General features: G+C 42.4%; 1 pseudogene; it reads left to right on the top strand.

Annotated features, from left to right (window-relative positions):
- The window catches only part of LOC111978861 (protein-glutamine gamma-glutamyltransferase K-like), a 64,560-nt pseudogene that overhangs the window by 24,099 nt on the left and 20,916 nt on the right, over positions 1–19,545 (top strand).

Here is a 19,545-nt window from a genome sequence, read left to right as displayed (position 1 = left end):
TGTATCAAATACTTATGTCATGCAATAAAATGCAAATTAATTACTTAAAAATCATACAATGTGATTTTCTGTATTTTTGTTTTAGATTCCGTCTCTCACAGTTGAAGTGTACCTATGATAAAAATTACAGACCTCTACATGCTTTGTAAGTAGGAAAACCTGCAAAATCGGCAGTGTATCAAATACTTGTTCTCCCCACTGTATATATATATATATACAGTATAGGGAGAGAGAGAGAGAGAGAGAGAGAGAGAGAGAGAGAGAGAGACCCAACAGCGGGCACAGAGATTGACACCCAACATGGGGCACAGAGATTGAATAGGCACGAGAGGTATGTGGCAGGGTCTACAGTCAATCACGGACTACAAAAAGAAAACCCGTCGCGGACCTTGATGTCTTGCTCCCAGACAAACTAAACAACTTCTTTGCTCGCTTTGAGGACAATACAGTGCCACCGACATGGCCCGCTACCAAAACCTGCAGGCTCTCCTTCACCGCAGCCAACATGAGTAAAACATTTAAACGTGTTAACCCTCGCAAGGCTGCCGGCCCAGACGGCATCCCTAGCCGCGTRCTCAGAGCATGCACAGACCAGCTGGCTGGTGTGTTTACGGACATATTCAATCAATCCCTATCCCAGMCTGCTGTTCCCACATGCTTCAAGAGGGCCACCATTGTTCCTGTTCCCAAGAAAGCTAAGGTAACTGAGCTAAACTACTATTGCCCCGTAGCAATCACTTCTGTCATCATGAAGTGCTTTGAGAAACTAGTCAAGGATCTTATCACCTCCACCCTACCTGACACCCTAGACCCACTCCAATTTGCTTATCGCCCCAATAGGTCCACAGACGACATATTCGCAATCACACTGCACACTGCCCTAACCCATCTGGACAAGAGGAATACCAATGTAACAATGCTTTTCATCGATTACAGCTCAGCATTTAACACCATAGTACCCTCCAAACTCGTCATTAAGCTCGAGACCCTGGGTCTCAACCCCACCCTGTGCAACTGGGTCCTGGACTTTCTGACAGGACGCCCCCAGGTGGTGAGGGTAGGAAACAACATCTCCACCCCGCTGATCCTCAACACTGGGGCCCCACAAGGGTGCGTTCTCAGCCCTCTCCTGTACTCCCTGTTCACCCATGACTGTGTGGCCATGCACGCCTCCAACACAGTCATCAAGTTTGCAAATGACACTACAGTGGTAGGCTTGATTACCAACAATGACGAGACGGCCTACAGGGAGAAGGTGAGGGCCCTTGGAGTGTGGTGTCAGGAAAATAACCTCACACTCAACGTCAACAAAACAAAGGAGATGATCGTGGACTTCAGGAAACAGCACAGGGAGCGCACCCCCCCCCCCCCCCCGGCGACCACCATCACTCGACAAACTGAAACTGGCCACCCATACAGGACAGCGTGTGAAGAAAGGCGCCAACAGCGCCTCTTCAAACTCAAGGAGGCTGAAATAAATTTGGCTTGTCACCAAAAACACTACACAACTTTTACGCATGCACATTGAGAGCTTATCCTGTAGGGCTGTACTCACCGCTCTGCGTACGGCAACTTGCTCCGCCACAACCATAAGGCTCTCCAGCAGGGTAGTGAGTCTGCACAACCGCATCACCGCGAGGGCAAGCTACACCGCCCTCCAGGACACCGACCCACCCGATGTCACAGGAAGGCCAAAAAGATCATCAAGGACAACACACCACCGAGCCACTGCCTGGCTATCATGCCCGTTATCATCCAGAAGGCGAGTCAGTACAGGTGCATCAGAAGCTGACGAACTGAAAAAACAGCTCTCTATCGCAAGGCCATCAGACTGTTAAACAGCCATCACTAACATTGAGTGGCTGCTGCCAACATACTGACTCAAATCTCTAGCCCCTTTAATAATTAAAAATTAGATGCAATAAATGTATCACTAGCTACTTTAAACAATGCCACTTTATATAATGTTTACATACCTGACATTACTCATCTCATATGTATATACTGTACTCTATACCATCTACTGCATCTTGCCTATGCCGTTCGGCCATCGCTCATCCATATATTTATATGTACATATTCATATTCATTCCTTTAAACTTGTGTGTAAAAGGTAGTTGTTGGGAAAATGTTAGATTACTTGTTAAATATTACTGCACGGTCGGAACTAGAAGCACAAGCATTTCGCTACACTCGCGTTAACATCTGCTAACCATGTGTATGTGACCAATAAAATTTTATTTTATTTGGSCTATGCACAAAGACACAGACACTTTATGATGTACTATATACAGTGGGGTTAGAAATGATTGACAGCCTTGATAAAGAAGAGCAAAATATACTGTATAAAGTCAATTATTCAAACACTGAGCTATATTGTATGCTCCAAAAATTGGGGAAAGAATGAATCTAGTACTGAAAGCATAATCTACAGATATTTAGCACTGCGATGAATAAAATGTGGTGAGTCACTGACTCAAAGTGAGAGAAAGACAATAGTTGAACAGTTTTGAACAAATACATTTCTTTCAAAATTAAGGAGAAGCAAGAGAGAGAGAGAGATGCTTTTTTTGTACATACTTAGCTAGCATATGCAGCTAGCTAGTTTAGCCTACTCGAACACCCGGCTCAAGCAGAGGGATGCTATGTTAGCTAGCTGGCTATGACTATCCAACACAACACTGGAACTCTTCTAAGTCAAGGTAAGCGTTTGGTTTTATATATGTACTGCCACCAGTGCCTGCCGGTGTAACTGCTAAACTGCTTACTGACTGTATACTGTACTGCATGATTGTTATGATATGGTTTGGCTTGGGAAGTTTTTTTGCTTGGTTGGTCACACACAGCTTATGTGTTGTGCATTGAAGTACACAAGGGAAGGGAAAAGGTGAGAGGAGGAGCGCCTGTAGATGCGAGAAGGAATACAACGTGGCTGCTATGAAAGTGTACTGTGTTTATATGTGATTCTGTTGAAAAACGTTTATTAAATGGAAGCAAATGGAACGGTGATAAACATACTGGAATTTGTCCAATAGAAACTCTCGTTTGTAACTGTTGGACTAATAATTACACCCTAGATCAGCTAGATGCAGGCAAGAGTGTGCAAGGCGGTATTGAATGTGTCACACATTTTTCTCTCGACCTGTGTGCACCTACGTTGTAAACCGTCATTTATAGGTTAGGTTGTAGCAACCTCATTATGGGTATAGGGAAAATGAGTATCATGTAGTAGCCTAAACCTCTCAATGTACATTGAACTGGGTGAATATAATATGAATGACAGTCATAATAGAAGGCCATGCTCATGAAAAACAAAATCGTCCTCCCTCATTTTAAATGGCACCGACCACCACTGATATAGGCTTATTTGGCGATCTGGAGTGCAGGTAATTATTTTAAAAGCGTTATGAAATGTGATAGTGTGTTATCCACAGTGACGAGAACCATGTAGCTATGACGCATTCCTACACAATTTCCTGATTTCACAGACAGACCACTTAATTATGGGGGAAATTGTTCTTTTTTCTGGGGGTGGATTATCCCTTTTAAGGTTAAGGTTAGGCATTAAGGTTAGCAGTGTGGTTAAAGTTAGGGTTAAGGTCAGGGTTATGTTTAAAATCATATTTTATGACTTTGTGGCAGTGCCAGCTAGTGACCACTCTGCAGATCTGCCCCTAGATTCATGACGAAAAACGTTAACCTTAACTTTTTTGGTTACTACATGATTCCATATGTGATATTTCATAGTTCTTCTACAAAGCAGAAAATAGTGAAAATAAAGAAAAACCCTTGAATGAGTAGGTGTGTCCAAACTTTTGACTGGTACTGTATTTGCATGTCACACCTTTGCTTCATTCCAGCTAGTTAGATGTGCAACCACTGACTAGTTAGATGTGACTAACCACTGACTAACTATAGCTAGGGCCATGGTTGGGGGATTACTAAAAAAACGGTAACTGTAATTCGTTAAATTACCAGCAAAAATATTTTTTATGAGATAACAGATACTTTTGAAAAACTAGATGATTACTTAGAAAATCACTTTTATATTCAGAAAAGATGATTGCGGATAAAAAATCTTTGACAKTTCTCTGTTTTCTCAATAACATTACAAATCAGCATTGAAAAAAGGGAGTCTGACCACAAGTCAGAGACCGCTATGATGACACACCAAATGTGTTTGATGGATCGCGGGAACAGAGCAGGAATAGGCTTTTGTAGGATACAGTCCAAGCTATGTCTTCCAAAGGTGCGACTGCTGTCGACATCCAAAGATTATCCAACTTGAATAAACGRTTGGAGGTAAGGATGACAGCAGTGGTGTAGACTATGGCGATACGGATTTCACTTATTAATGATATTTACATAGTGCATTGATGTGAATCACACTGCTGCTCTCTCATTTAGCTTTTTGCGCCTTATGGATTGTGGGTTGTTGTGGATGGCTGTTCACAAATCTAAATGTGTATTTGAAGTCAATAATGGTTGAATTCAACAAGTTTATGCTGCCTATCAATCATTGTTGTTGAAACCAGTGGACAGCCAGTGAAAAATGCACTCTTGCAACAGCAGCACAGTGCGGATCCCAGCCTATAGAATAAAAGTGGGGATTTTATTGCTCAATCTAATTCATGCTGATAAAAAAAAAGAAATCCTTATGCCTAATGGACACARGCTCAAACTTGCACACTTTTGATAGACTTAAATGTAGTTGCTACATCCATTTTTGGACTTAGAATAATATATATCCTTTGATTCTTGAAGAATATAACTTATAAATGCCTCATGAGTTTAGTTCAACTATCACTATCAAATTCCCAATCTGGCCCTCAATCATCACGGTCACCTAATAATCCCCAGTTTACAATTGTCTCATTCATCCCCCTCCTCTCCCCTGTAACTATTCCCCAGGTCGTTGCTGCAAATGAGAACGTGTTCTCAGTCAACTTACCTGGTAAAATAACGGATAAATAAATAAAATCACTCCTTGAGAACCCAAAATATAAGCTTGTTTTTCTCCTATGTTTTTCGACTTTGTAAACGTAAACAACACTGCTTCATAGCATGGTTAAAACAATAATGTTGAAATCATGGATGGTCAGTCCTTGCTCTGTGTATTCATCTGAGAGTGGTTACATTTCTCTAGCCCCATCCCTCAGCTTTTACCAAAACAGGCACACCTGTTAATTGAAATATCTTCCAGGTGACTACCTCATGAAGCTGGTTGAGAGCATGCCAACAGTGTGCAAAGCTGTCATCAAGGCAAAGGGTGGCTACCTTGAAGAATCTCAAATATAAAYTATATTTGGATTTGTTTAACACTTTCTTGGTTACTACATGATTCCATATGTGTTATTTCATAGTTTTGATGTCTTCACTATTATTTTACAATGTAGAAAATAGTAAAAAAATTAAGAAAAACACTTGAATGAGTAGGTGTGTCCAAATGTTTGACTGGTACTGTATATCCGTTCACTGTTTACAGCAGGTCTCCAGCCACCCAGACCTGTCTGATCAGTCTGATAGGGTGCTGTGGGTGTGTCCAGCTTACACCTGTYCAAATCTGTATGTCTAACAATGGAATTAAACAGCCAAGCAATTCCTCAAGTGTTGGGATGTAGGTCCACCACACACCCGAAGGGTTGTGCGATCCTGTCCAGAAACAACCCCTAGCCCCTACCCCTAGACACTTGTGGAGATCTGAGAGAATTGGACAGGTGTAAGCAATACCGCCAAAATTCCACCAAGCCTGTCAGWGGGTAAGGTGGTGCTCTCACCATGTCACCACCTATCAATCCCTCTCAGATCTCCACAAGTGTCTAGACTGGGCAGTAGGGGTTAGGGGTTGTTTCTGGACAGGCCATAGGTATTATGGTAGCTCAGTCAGTCAGTCAGTCTGACCCTGTCCAAAAATATGTAATAGCTGTCAAGTACTTGCTTCCTCTGTCCTCAATTGCATTTCCTTGATTCGTTGCATTCTCTCTCCTTGTCTCTTTCTCAAAACCCATTGGATGAAAAGGTCAGAGGTCCCGCCCCTCTCACCTTCTTATCCAATGGGTCTTGAGAAGGAGGCGAGGAGYGAGGACTTAAGGAATGAATGAAATGCAATTGAGATTCTKCCCTTMTTTCCTCCATTGCTCACCTCCCTCTCAAACCACATTGGGCTCCAATGCACTTTCAAGGAAAGGCAAGGAGTGGAGGAAACAAGGACAGAGGAAGCAAGAACATGATGTCTAGTTTTCACACATAAACACTGCTTGAAGAGTTTACTGATTATAATGATTTCATTATTGGTTATTATTGTCAATGATTTTGTTGACAGAACTCATTGTATTATATTATTGTATTAAATTATTATATAAACTATTACAAATATAGAAATGCTGTGGTTTTTAAATAGGTTTAGCATGTCTATAATTGATAGAGAAGTTGACTAAAGCACAAACAGCCCTGGCTACGAGGCATGACAAAGAACATTTTGAATGACACGTAGATGATTTGTTGTTGCTAGGAGTCATGGTATCATTGTGCCTAAATCTAGACTCTTATTCCTGTAACTACACATGTGAAGCTACAAGAAAATCATATTTAAATGTATATCAAACCATTTTGAAATGTTGACCCTGATGTCACACATTGGTCCCTTTACTTATAGAAAGACTCTTATGCATTCTCATTTCAACACCAAACCCATCACTGGTGTGCGTGGCCAAAGAGCTCTATTTTCATGTCATCCAACAAATGTAAACACATGGAGTTTGCTATACGGCATTGGCACTTGGGTTGAAACGGGTGCTATTGTAACGGCCGTCGTATGAAGAAGGTGTGGAAGTGTTCATGATTACTTATAAAAAAAACTGAACACTGAGACAAAATAACAAAATGTAACAACACGAAACAGTTCTGTCTGGTGAAGACAKAAAAACAGAAAACAACTACCCACAAAGCATTGGTGGGGAAAAGCTACCTAAGTATGGTTCTCAATCAGAGACAACGATAGACAGCTGCCTCTGATTGAGAACCACACCCGGCCAAAACCAAAGAAATACAAAACATAGAAAATGAACATAGAATGCCCACCCAAATTACACCCTGACCAAACATAGAGACATAAAAAGATCTCTACGGTCAGGGCGTGACAGCTATGGTCAGATTACATGAAAATAGAGCTCTTTGGCCGCCTGTAGATCTTTGGATAATTGGATAATTGCATAGTTCGCTTTTTTTTTTTACCTATTCTTTATTTAAATAGGCAAGTCAGTAAAGAACACATTCTTATTTACAATAACAGCCAAACCCGGACTACACTCGGCCAATTGTGCACCGCCCTACGGGACTCCCAATCACAGCCGGATGTGATGCAGCCTGGATTCGTACCAGGTACTGCAGTGACACCTCTTGTCTTAGATCACTGCGCCACTCTATAACCTGTTAGTTCATATGCCTTGCCACCGTGATATATAAGCCTAAGGCCGAGACAATAAGAAGACACAGCTGCAGAATAAATTCAACCACACCTTTTTCATCACAAAACCGGAGAGCAACATCTGTCCGGTGGAGTCCACAAAGCATATTGCATTTAACAAACAGTTACATGACCCAAAGCATGGTCAATCAAGTTCATGTTTGCTCGCTAGCCTAACTTCCTTTCATTGGCAATGATGGGCCAGCTAGTTAACATTAGCCTACTATGGCCTCCCGAGTGGCGCAGCGGTCTAAGGCACTGCATCGCAGTGCTAGCTGCGTCACTTCCGATCCTGGTTCGATCCCAGGCTGTGTTGCAGCTGGCTGTGAGGCAGCACACAATTGGCCAGCATCGTCCGGGTTAGGGGAGGGTTTGGCTGGCTGGCTGGGTTGTCCTTGTCTCATTGTGCTCTAGCCACTCCTGTGGTGGGCCGGGCGCAATGCACGCTGACACGGTCGCCAGGTGTATGGTGTTTTCTCCGACACATTGGTGTGGCTGGCTTCCTGGTTAAATGAGCATTGTGTCAAGAAGCAATGCAGCTTGGCTGGGTCGTGTTTCAGAGGACACACAGCTCTTGACCTTTGCCTCTCCCGAGTCCAACAAGACCAATTGAATATTGCAAAAATAAACATTTGTTATTTATTTATTTCACCTTTATTTAACCAGTTGAGAACAAGTTCTCATTTCCAACTGTGACCTGGCAAAGATAAAGTGCGACAAAAACAACAACACAGTTACACATAAACAAACGTAGTCAATAACACAATAGAAAAATCTATGTACAGTGTGTGCAAATGTAGAAGAGTAGGGAGGTAAGGCAATAAATAGGCCATAGAGGCAAAATAATTACAGTTCAGCATTAACACTGGAGTGATAGATGTGCAGATGATGATGTGCAAGTAGAGATACTGGGGTGCAAAATAGCAAGAGGACAAGTAACAATATGGGGATGAGGTAGTTGGGTGYGCTATTTACAGATTGGCTGTGTACATGTACAGTGATCGGTTAGCTGCTCTGACAGATGATGCTTAAAGTTAGAGAYGGATTCWGTGATTTTTMWAATTCMTTCCAGTCATTGGCAGCAGAGAACTGGAAGGAAAGGCGGCCAAAGTAAGTGTTGGCTTTGGMSATGACCAGTGAAATATACCTGCTGGAGCACGTGCTATGGYTGGGTGTTGCTATGGTGACCAGTGAGCTGAGATAAGMRGGGGCTTTACCTAGCAAGGACTTARYGATGACCTGGAGCCAGTGGGTTTGGTGATGAATATGTAGTGAGGGCCAGCCAACTAGAGCATACAGGTCACAGTGGTGGATAGTATATGGGGCGTTGGTGACAAAACGGATGGCACTGTGATAGACTACATCCAAATATAAACATTAGCCTACTACATATAGCTACATATTGAACTTCCATCCTCTCAGGCCAGAGTCACAATGTATGAATTTATGGTTGGATCAGAATCACCGTCATAATCATTGGCCTGAACAGAGAATTAAGTAAAACCACAAGTCCAAATCTCTATCTCCATCCATGGCTAATTTAGGAAAGGGCCAATTTTAGCTAGCTAGCCACAACAACACAGCGAGTTGCAATAATTTTTACAAATTTGGTCAATGACATATGGCTTTTGATGTGATTGGTAAGATATGGGCCATTGACCCTTTTTTTGGTGKGCCAGAACCATTCAGTTGAGCTCAGTTTAGCTCAACGCTAATTGGCTTTTATTTTATAAAGGGAGGCCAAATGCTCGCTGACTTTCCTTGCATTCAATGCTACAGGRYGCAACAATGCCATACTCTTTATGACCAGACAGCATCCGATAGATGGGATACACATACAGATACAGAGGGACGCTGTTTTGCTCACTCAGATGCTTTTTCTGGTGAGATACATTCAGCCTCTTGCGAATTGGAGAATTATGAAACACAGAGAGACGAAAGAATCTTTTAATTTCTTGGTACATTTTTTGGGGGGGAAGTCTGGCTTTCCTTGGCAACCATGAATACACACCACTGGATGTTATGGGTCTATTTTGCTTCCACTGGTCTTGGGGCCTTTGTTAAGGTCAACAGCATCGTGAACTTTGCCTCTGCCAGGAAACTTGGCCGCAAGTGGATCTTCCAGCAAGACCATAACACCAAGCACACATCGAAATCCACAAAGAAATGGTTGACCACAAAATCAACATTTTGCAATTGCCATCTCTTGAATCCCATTGAAAACCTGTGGTTTGAATTGAAGAGGGCAGTCGGTGACCGCAGATGAAGAATATCAAAATGAAAAACAAAATCTCTCTCTGAGCAGTTGTATTAGTATAAAATGATATATTCTCCCATATGTTTTGAGCATACAACATAGCTCAGTATTTCAATTATTTATTTGATARGGTKAATTTTGGCTCATRTTTATCAAGGGTGTCAATAACTTCAGACCCCACTGTATGTGTGAAGGAGTTCTGTGTATTTGCTCTCAGTGGAGTTTTCACAGAACTAAACTCTGTTTACCTAAGCTGAACTGAACTGCATAACAGTGACACACTTGTGGTTTACATTTGGTTTTGGCACTGTCACTCTCTGGCACAACAGGCTCTGAGTTACAGTGGTGTGGATACTGTGGTTTTCTCACGTACCTGCACAGCAGACTACACTTTACCTTTAAAGGCCGCTCGTTGTCATTCCACTATCTTAACTTTATTTCAACTCTTTTAAGGTCAATTCAATTCAAGACAGTGTTTAACTGGTATAGTTTGCAGAGCTTTCTCTTGCTGTTTCACACATGCAGTTACACACACATTCACTCTGTATAAATAGTCAGCATTGGCATTTGCCAAGTGGAGTGTGACGGTYTTGGAATTTCCATCCCTCTGGTTATGTGGTGAATGTGATTCCTGCCTCTGCAATAGYATGTGTGTGCCAGTCAAGTGCAGCTGTTAGCCATGTGTGTGCGTGTGTGCATACACTAGTGTGTGCGTATGGTGTATTTTACTGAAAGCAGGTTTCAATTATTGCGTGTGTATTGTGGACTTTTTCTGTGTGAAGAGTGAGGGCTTAAGTCCAAGAAAGGTGCAGTAGGAATTCGATGTGGGTTGGTACGGTTTCCATCAGAGATAAGAGAACAATCAATCTTTACGGCGATCTTTTGGAGTAACAAAATGGTCCTGAACACTGCATAGTTTGTTGAGATGGGTTTCAGGCACCACTACACTGTTATTACAATGGTATTACACCAATATTACACTTCTTCAATCCCCCTGAAGCTTTACCTGAAATGGCCCCTCTATTCCRTATAGTGCACTACACTATATAAGGGCGCCATTTGGCACAAGCTTATGATGACCATAAATGATAACCTGACAAACCGTTTACTAATGTGTCTGACAGGARCCCTCCCCATGGTGTCAAAGAACACGCACGTCATCATTCAATTGGTGGAAGAGCTGGAGGACGACCACTGGGAGGCCAAGATAGTGGAGCGGAACGGCAACAGGATCAAGCTGTCCGTCAACTCGCACGCCAAAGCTGTGATTGGCCAGTACAAGCTCACCGTGACGGTGGAGTCTCCAAAGGGCGAGTCTGCAACCACACACGACCCCAGGAAAGACATCGTCATGCTGTTCAACCCCTGGTGTGAAGGTAAAGACTGTTGGGAAATGAGGGAGGAAGGAATGAGAGAGAAGGGGGAGAAAAATAAATATTGGGCAAGGTCTGCACGTTAAGGACCATACCATTGCCACTGAAGTGCCAACCCCACCCCCCGTGCTCACCTAAAGTTGACACAGTGGGTCAAACAAAGGTATTCCATTGTATCACAGTTCAGCTTCYATGCTGTATATAAGTCTAATGTTTCAATGTTGTTATTCCATTGCTATAGGAACAGACCTATGGCCCAGTCTAAACACCAGGACCAAGTGACAGATCACAGAGTAGACGTAGAGTTCAAAAGAGCTAGGGTTTATACACTGAGTGTACAAAACATTAGGGACAGCTTCCAAATATTGACTTGCACCCCCTTTTGCCCTGAGAACAGCCTCAATAAGTCAGGGCATGGAGTACAAGGTGTCGAAAGAGTTCCATCGGGATGCTGGCCCATGTTAACTCTAATGCTTCCCACGGTTATGTCAAGTTGGCTGGATGTCCTTTGGGTGGTGGACCATTCTTGTTACTCACGGGAAACTGTTGAGTGTGAAAAACCCAGATGCGTTGGAGTTCTGGACACAAACCGGTGCGCCTGGCACCTACTGCCATACCAAAGGCACTTACATATTTTTTCTTGCCCATTCACCCTCTGAATGCCACACACACAATCCATGTCTCAATTGTTTCAAGGCTTAAAAATCCTTCTATAACCTGTCTCCTCCCCTTCATCTACACTGATTGAAGTGGATTAAACAGGTGACATCAATAAGGGATCATAGCTTTCACCTGGATTCACCTTCTATGTCATGGAAAGACCAGGTGTTCCTAATGTTTTGTACCCTCAGTGTCTAACAGAGGCTGGCTCTAGGACTGTGCTCTATTTAGCCTCTTGGTCTCTCAGAGAAGCGCTAATTTGCACATAGGCGGGAAACTCAGCTCACTGCCCAATAATGTGCTGCTATCCATCATAAAGTTACAGCTTGACCCAGTGTGACCCAGAAAGTTTGTTTCATTCTCTGGTTGCACGTCAAGACCACACGTAAATTTACTTGGGGCTCTGGTCTTTGCCAATTCACATGTCGGCCTGCTTGGCCTGTTTTCCCTTATGTTGCTATATTGTCTTTTCAATCAACCCTGTATTTTGAGGTTTCTGGAGTTAAAACAAGAGAATTTCTGCGCAATTCCTGTACAAACTGCCTTGCGCCGTAGGAGTATATGACAGTAATACAGCTGCTGGAGGCAATCTGCTCTCCCTCCCTTGCTCTCTCTCTCTCTCTACGTGCTGTAGATGTTTATTAAGGAGTAAAACCAGCCAAATCTCAGCTGCTAGATCCTGTCAACAGCTCAAATCTATACTGTACCTCCTCCCATAAAACCTCTACACAATCTCTGCCCTTCCTCCCTCCCTCCTTGCGATTCTACCACTCCCTCTTTATAGCGTCCTCTCCCGCCATTAGTTTGTGTAGCCTTTTTGTACCTCTTCCTTCCCACATCCCATCTTGACCACTGCTCCCAAACATTTCGTTTAACCACTCTGCCCCTTCTGCTAGTTCTCACTCCCTCCCCCCCCCCCCCCCCCTANCCCTAGCTTTTTTCCTCTGCCTCCCTTTCTTCTTATCCCTCCTCCCAACAGCTTTCTCCTGTTTCACAGTGTCTCACACAGATAATCACGTCCATGTGGTCAGTAAAGACAACAAACGGATGGAAAAGAGAGAACCAGATATTCCCATAGGGCCCTTACTCCATCATGTATTATCCATTTAGGATGATTTCACACAATCCAGACCTTTTCCTCTAAATGAGCAAGGCCCCTCAGTGAGCAACATTTAAACCTATTCTGGCCTCTAGTACTAGTAAACCTTCTCCCTGCTTTGTGAAGTCCAGACATTTTGCTAGTAGTGATTAACCCTCTCCTGGCCACACTCACTCTCCCTGCTTTGTATGGTCCAGATATTCAGCAAATAACAGTGAACCCTATCCTTGCCTCTCTGTCTGATTCCCCCCGGTGTTTATCAAAAMAGTTATTTGTGGCAGATATGACTGTGTTGTGGACTTTACACCAGATTACATTTCAGAAATGTTAAGAAAAACAGAAATCATTTTTGCAATGCATAACTGATAAATGTATACCTAATCTTTGTCCCTCTTCCCACTCCACCTAAGATGACACAGTGTACATGGATGATGAGGAGGAGAAGAAGGAGTATGTGCTGAATGACACAGGAAGACTCTACTACGGCACAGAGAGACAGATTGGAGATCGCACATGGAACTACGGACAAGTACGAGACAGGGAGGGAATTCAAAGTCAAGTCTGGTCGCGATGAAGTCTTTCGGCGAATTCCAGTCATTCTGAAAACCACAGTCATTTAAGTCATTTATGAACCACAGAATACAAGTCATTTATTCATTTTTTTACCCCTATCATGTCTTCCATCTCTCCCTGTCTGTCTGTTTCCCACTCTCTGTGCTGTTCAGTTCCTTGAGGGGATGCTGGAGGCCTGTCTCTATGTGCTGGAGAAGAGTGAGATCCCTCCGCCTGGTAGAGGGGACCCTGTCAACGTGGTCAGAGTCATATCTGCCATGGTGAGTTACCTGTCAACTTATATGACCTCCAGTAGTGAACATACAACTTATTTCTCATACTCCACATACTTTCCCGTTTATTTATCTGAATTATGTTGAGGTATGTTGATGTTAATTTCATGACCATTACTATAACGTTATGGTAAAAAAAAAACGATGTGTTCTCAGTGACCTACCTGGTTAAATAAAAACAACCACATGCTGCTGTATTTTATCTTATTCAAAACAAAACTGTCTATCCCTTTGTTGRGATCCAGATCAACGCCCAAGATGACAATGGGGTCCTGGCAGGGAATTGGTCAGGGAACTATGTAGGAGGAGTTTCCCCTACAGCCTGGAATGGCAGTGTGGAGATCCTGAAGAAATACCAAAAGGATGGAGGCCTGCCTGTCAAATACGGACAGTGCTGGGTCTTCTCTGGGGTCACCACCACAGGTGTGTCAAATCAAATCAAATCACATTTTATTTGTCACATGCGCCAATAAGGTGTAGACCTTACCGTGAAAGGCTTACTTACAAGCCCTTAACCAACAATGCAGTTTTAAGAAAATAAGAGTTAAGAAAATATAATATTATTATTAGAATATAACCTGTCTAGGACCGGTGTTCTGCTAGCAGACAGTCAATGAAATTACAGAGCACCAAATTCAACCAACAGAAATCTCATCATACAAATTTCTCAAACATACAAGTATTAGACACCATTTTAAAGATAAAATTCTCGTTATTCCAACCACAGTGTCCGATTTCAAAACGGCTTTTCGGCGAAAGCAGAACATATCATTATGTTAGGTCAGCAACTAGTCACAGAAAGCATACAGCGATTTTCCAACCGAAGAGAGGAGTCACAAAAAGCAGAAATAGAGATAAAATGAATCATTAACCTAACCTTTGATATTCTTCATCAGATGACACTCCCGGGACAACATGTTACACAATACATGTATGTTTTGTTCGATCAAGTTCATATTTATATCCAAAAACCTCAGTTTACATTTGGCTTTTCCACATCCCGTGAATTTGCACAGAGCCACATCAATTTACAGAAATACTCATAATAAACATTGATAAAAGATACAAGTGTTATTCACAGAATTAAAGATATACTTCTCCTTAAAACTTCTTATGGCTGGCAATCCTGTTAACGGATGATATGACAACACCAGTGAAAGTGCAGGGCGCAAATTCAAACAACAGAAATCTCAAAATTAAAATTCCTCAAACATACATGTATTTTATACCATTTAAAGTAATCTTGTTGTTAATCCCACCAAAGTGTCCGATTTCAAATAGGCTTTTCAGCAAAAGCACCACAAACGATTATGTTAGTCACCGCAAAATCACAGACAAACACAGTCATTTTTCCAGCCAAAGACAGGAGTCACAAGAAATAGAGATAAATAGAGATATAGAGATAAAATTAATCACTAACCTTTGATGATCTTCATCAGATGACACTCATAGGACTTCATGTTACACAATACATATATGTTTTGTTCGATAAAGTTAATATTTATATCCAAAAACCTCAGTTTACATTGGCGCCATGTTCAGAAATGACTCCAAAATATCAGGAGAAATTGCAGAGCCACGTCAAATAACATAAATACTCATCAATAACTTTGATGAAAGATACATGTTTTACATAGAATTAAAGATACACTTTCTTAATGCAACCGCTGTGTCAGATTTCAAAAAGCTTTACGCCAAAAGCACAATATTCAATAATCTGAGAACAGCGTTCAGCCACAAAAGCAAGCCATACAGTTACCGCAAAATGTGCAGCAGTCAAAAACTCAAATATAAGAAAATTATAAATCTTCACTTACCTTTGCTGATCTTCATCGGAATGCACTTGGGAGTGCACTTCCACAAAGAAATGCTTGTTTTGTTCGGTTAAGTCCATCATTTATGTCCAAATAGCTATAATCCAACGTCAGGAAGCGCGTTCACTAAAGCAGACGAAATGTCACAAAGGTTCCCGTACATCAGTAGAAACATGTCAAACGAGTATTGAATCAACTTTAGAATGTTTTTAACATAATCATCTGAATAACGTTCCAACCGGAGAATTTACATTGACTTCAGATGACGCATGGAACGGAGCCCCTCTTGATGTGAACGCGACATGGCCAGAGCATGGTCAGGTCATGGCAACCTGGCAGACCTGACTAATTCCCCTCTCATTCGCCCCCCTTCACAGTAGGGCATCAGACAAGGTTCTACAGACTGTTGACATCTAGTGAAGCCGTAGGAAGTGCAAACTCATCCAATATCTCGCTTTGAATTCAATAGGATCTTGGTTGAACAATTGACCAGCCTCAGAATTCCCACTTCCTGTTTGGATTTTTTCTCAGGTTTTTGCCTGCATATGAAGTTCTCGTTAACTCACAGACAAAATTCAAAAACAGTTTTAGAAATTCTCAGAGTGTTTTTCTATCCAATACGAATAATAATATCATATATTAGCAGGCGGACTGAGGAGCAGGCAGTTTACTATGGCACCTGTCTGTGCACCTTTCATTCCAAGCTACATAATACTTCCCAGCAGCCATAGTAGAATGCAGCGGTGCTCATTGTGTAGTTTTCAAAAAACTATTACGGAATAAGCAGCACCATCAAAATACTCGGAGTACGGCGCTCAGAGACCAACACCACCCAAACAGATATCCGCCATGTTGGAGTCGACAGAAGTCAGCATTATAAATATTCACTTACCTTTGATGATCTTCATCAGAATGCACTCCCAGGAATCACAGTTCCACAATAAATGTTTGATTTGTTCAATAAAGTTCATAATTATGTCCAAACCTCTCTTTTTGTTAGCGTGTTAGCCCCAGTATCCAAATTCATGACGCGCGATCACTAGGAAACCGATCGTACCACATATGCCTCACAGTTCTATCGGGAGAGCAATTTATTTGAGCACAATCATGTAGGTAGGATAAAGTAAAAAACGAATAAGAGATAGGAAATAATAAACAGCGAGTAGCAGCAGTGTAAAGAAATGCAAATAGTCCGGTTAGCCATTTTATTAATTGTTCAGATGTCTTATGGCTTGGGGGTAGAAGCTTTTAAGGAGCCTTTAGGACCTAGACTTGGGTCTCCTGGGCCGCTTGCCGTGCGGTAGCAGAGAACAGTCTATAACTTGGGTGGCTGGAGTCTTCTCCAGTGATGTACTAGGCCGTATGCACTACCCTKTGTAGCGCCTTGCAGTCGGATGCAGAGCAGTTGCCATACCAGGCGGTGATGCAACCTGTCAGGATGCTCTCAATGATGCACCTATATAATTGTTTGAGGATCAGGGACCCATGCCAAATCTTTTCAGTCTCCTGAGGGGCAATAGGTGTTAACATGCCCTCTTCATGACTGTCTTGGTGTATTRGGACCATGATAGTTTGTTGGTGATGTGGACACCAAGGAACTTGAAGCTCTCGACCCACTCCACTACAGCCCCGTCGATGTGAATGGGGGCATTCTCGGCCCTACTTTTCCTGTGGGCCACGATCAGCTCCTTTGTCTTGCTCACGTTGAGGGAGAGGTTATTGTCCTGGCACCACACTGCCAGGTCTCTGACTTCCTCCCTATAGGCTGTCTCTTCGTTGTCGGTGATCAGGCCTACCACAATTGTGTTGTCAGCAAACTTAATGATGGTGTTGGAGTCACGCTTGGCCATGCAGTCTTGGGTGAACAGGGAGTACGGGAGAGGACTAAGCATGCACCCCTGAAGGACCCCCGTGTTGCGGATCAGCGTGGCAGACGTGTTGTTGCCTACCCTTACCACCTGGGGGCGGCCCGTCAGGAAGTCCAGGATTCAGTTGCAGATGTGTTTAGTCCCAGGGTCCTTAGCTTAGTGATGAGCTTTATGGGCACTATGGTGTTGAACACTAAGCTGTAGTCAATAAACAGCATTCTCACATGGTGTGTTCCTTTTGTCCAGATGGGAAAGGGTAGTGTGGAGTGCAATTGAGATTGCGTCATCTGTGGATCTGTTGGGGCGTTATGCGAATTGGAGTGAGTCTAGGGTTTGCGGGATGATGGTGTTGATGGGAGCCATGACCATCCTTTCAAAGCACTTCATTGCTACAGACGTGAGTGCTACGGGGAGGTAGTCATTTAAGCGGGTTACCTTGGAGTTATTGGGCACAGGGACTATGGTGGTCTGCTTGAAACATGTAGGTATTACAGACTCGGTCAGGGAAAGGTTGAAAATGTCAGTGAAGACACTCTCCATTTGGTCCGCACATGCTTTGAGTATACATAATGGTAACCCGTCTGGTCCCTACYGAGAGCGTGATCACACAGTCGTCCAGAACAGCTGGTGCTCTCATGCATGCTTTAGTGTTACTTGCCTCGAAACGAGCATAAAAMGCATTTTGGTCATCTGGTAGGCTTGCTTCACTGGGCACCTTGTGGCTGGGTTTCCCTTTGTAATCTGTTATAGTTTGCAAGCCTTGCCACACCCGACGAGTGTCAGAGCTGGTCTAGTAAGATTCAATCTTTGTCCTGTACTGACGCTTTGCCTGTTTGATGMTTCGTCTGAGGGAATATCGGGATTTCTTATAAGCATCTGGATTAATCCAGTAGCTCTAGCCTTTAGCTCATTGATGATGTTGCCTGTTATCCATGGCTTCTGGTTGGGATATGTACGTACGGTCAATGTGTGAACAACGTCATCGATGCACTTATTGATGAAGCCGGTGACTGATGTGGTATACTCCTCAATGCCATCAGATGAATCCCGGAACATATTCCAGTCTGTGCTAGCAAAACAGTCCRGTAGCTTAGCATCTCTGTCATCTGACCACTTCTGTATTGAGCGAGTCACTGATACTTCCTGCTTTAGTTTTTGCTTGTAAGCAGYAATCAGGAGGCTATAATTATGGTCAGATTTGCCAAATGGAGGGCGAAGGAGAGCTTTGTACACATCTTTTTGTGTGGAGTAAAGGTGGTCTAGAACCTTTTTCCTCTGGTTGCACATGTGACATGCTGGTAGAAATGAGGTAGACGCAGTAACAATATCATTATCCATCACATCCTGTTATGTGTCTAGTTTGTCATGCTTTTCTAATTAGTTTCTCTTTGTAACAGAACACCCTTCATACTGAGTGCAGGCCAGGGTGGCCCTCACTCGGTAGCTGACCCCAGAGCAGCACATAGCAGTGCCTCCGATAGGGTCCCACAACTGGTATCTACCCAAAATACCCCAACAGCATTCCTTTCATTCCTAACACTTTGTTAGGCACATTTGTTGCTGACTCTCTGGCAGTGGTGGAAAAAGTACCAAATTGTCATACTTGAGTAAAAGTAAAGATACCTTAATAGAAAATGACTCAAGTAAAAGTGAAAGTCACCCAGTAAAATAATATTAGTATTTGGTTTTAAATATACTTAAGTATCAAATGTAAATGTAATTGCAAATTTTTTATTAAGTATCAAAAGTAAAAGTATAAATAGTTTCAAATTCTTTATGTTAAGCAAACCAGACAGCACCATTTTCTTTTTTWKATTTATTTACGGAGAGCCAGGGGCACGCTCCAACACTCAGAGATATTTACAAATGAAGCATTTGTGTTTAGTATGTTCTCTTGATAAGTGCAGGAATTTGATAATTTTCCTGTCCTGCTAAGCATTCAAAATGTAACGAATACTTTTGGGTGTCAGGGAAAATGTGTAGAGTAAAAAGTACATTATTTTCTTTAGGAATGTAGTGAAATAAAAGTAAAAGTTGACAAAAAAAGTTAAGTAAAGTACAGATACCCAAAAATCTACTTAAGTAGTACTTTAAAGTATTTTACTTAACCCTTGTGTTGTCTTAAGGGTAAAAAATGTTTAACAGCAGAGAAAACCCCCTAAAT

The sequence above is a fragment of the Salvelinus sp. IW2-2015 genome, linkage group LG19, assembly GCF_002910315.2.
Source record: "Salvelinus sp. IW2-2015 linkage group LG19, ASM291031v2, whole genome shotgun sequence".
In the NCBI taxonomy this organism is placed as follows: Eukaryota; Metazoa; Chordata; class Actinopteri; order Salmoniformes; family Salmonidae; genus Salvelinus; species Salvelinus sp. IW2-2015.
Note: the sequence above shows the minus strand (reverse complement) of the source record. Positions and strands in the feature narration are given on the sequence as shown.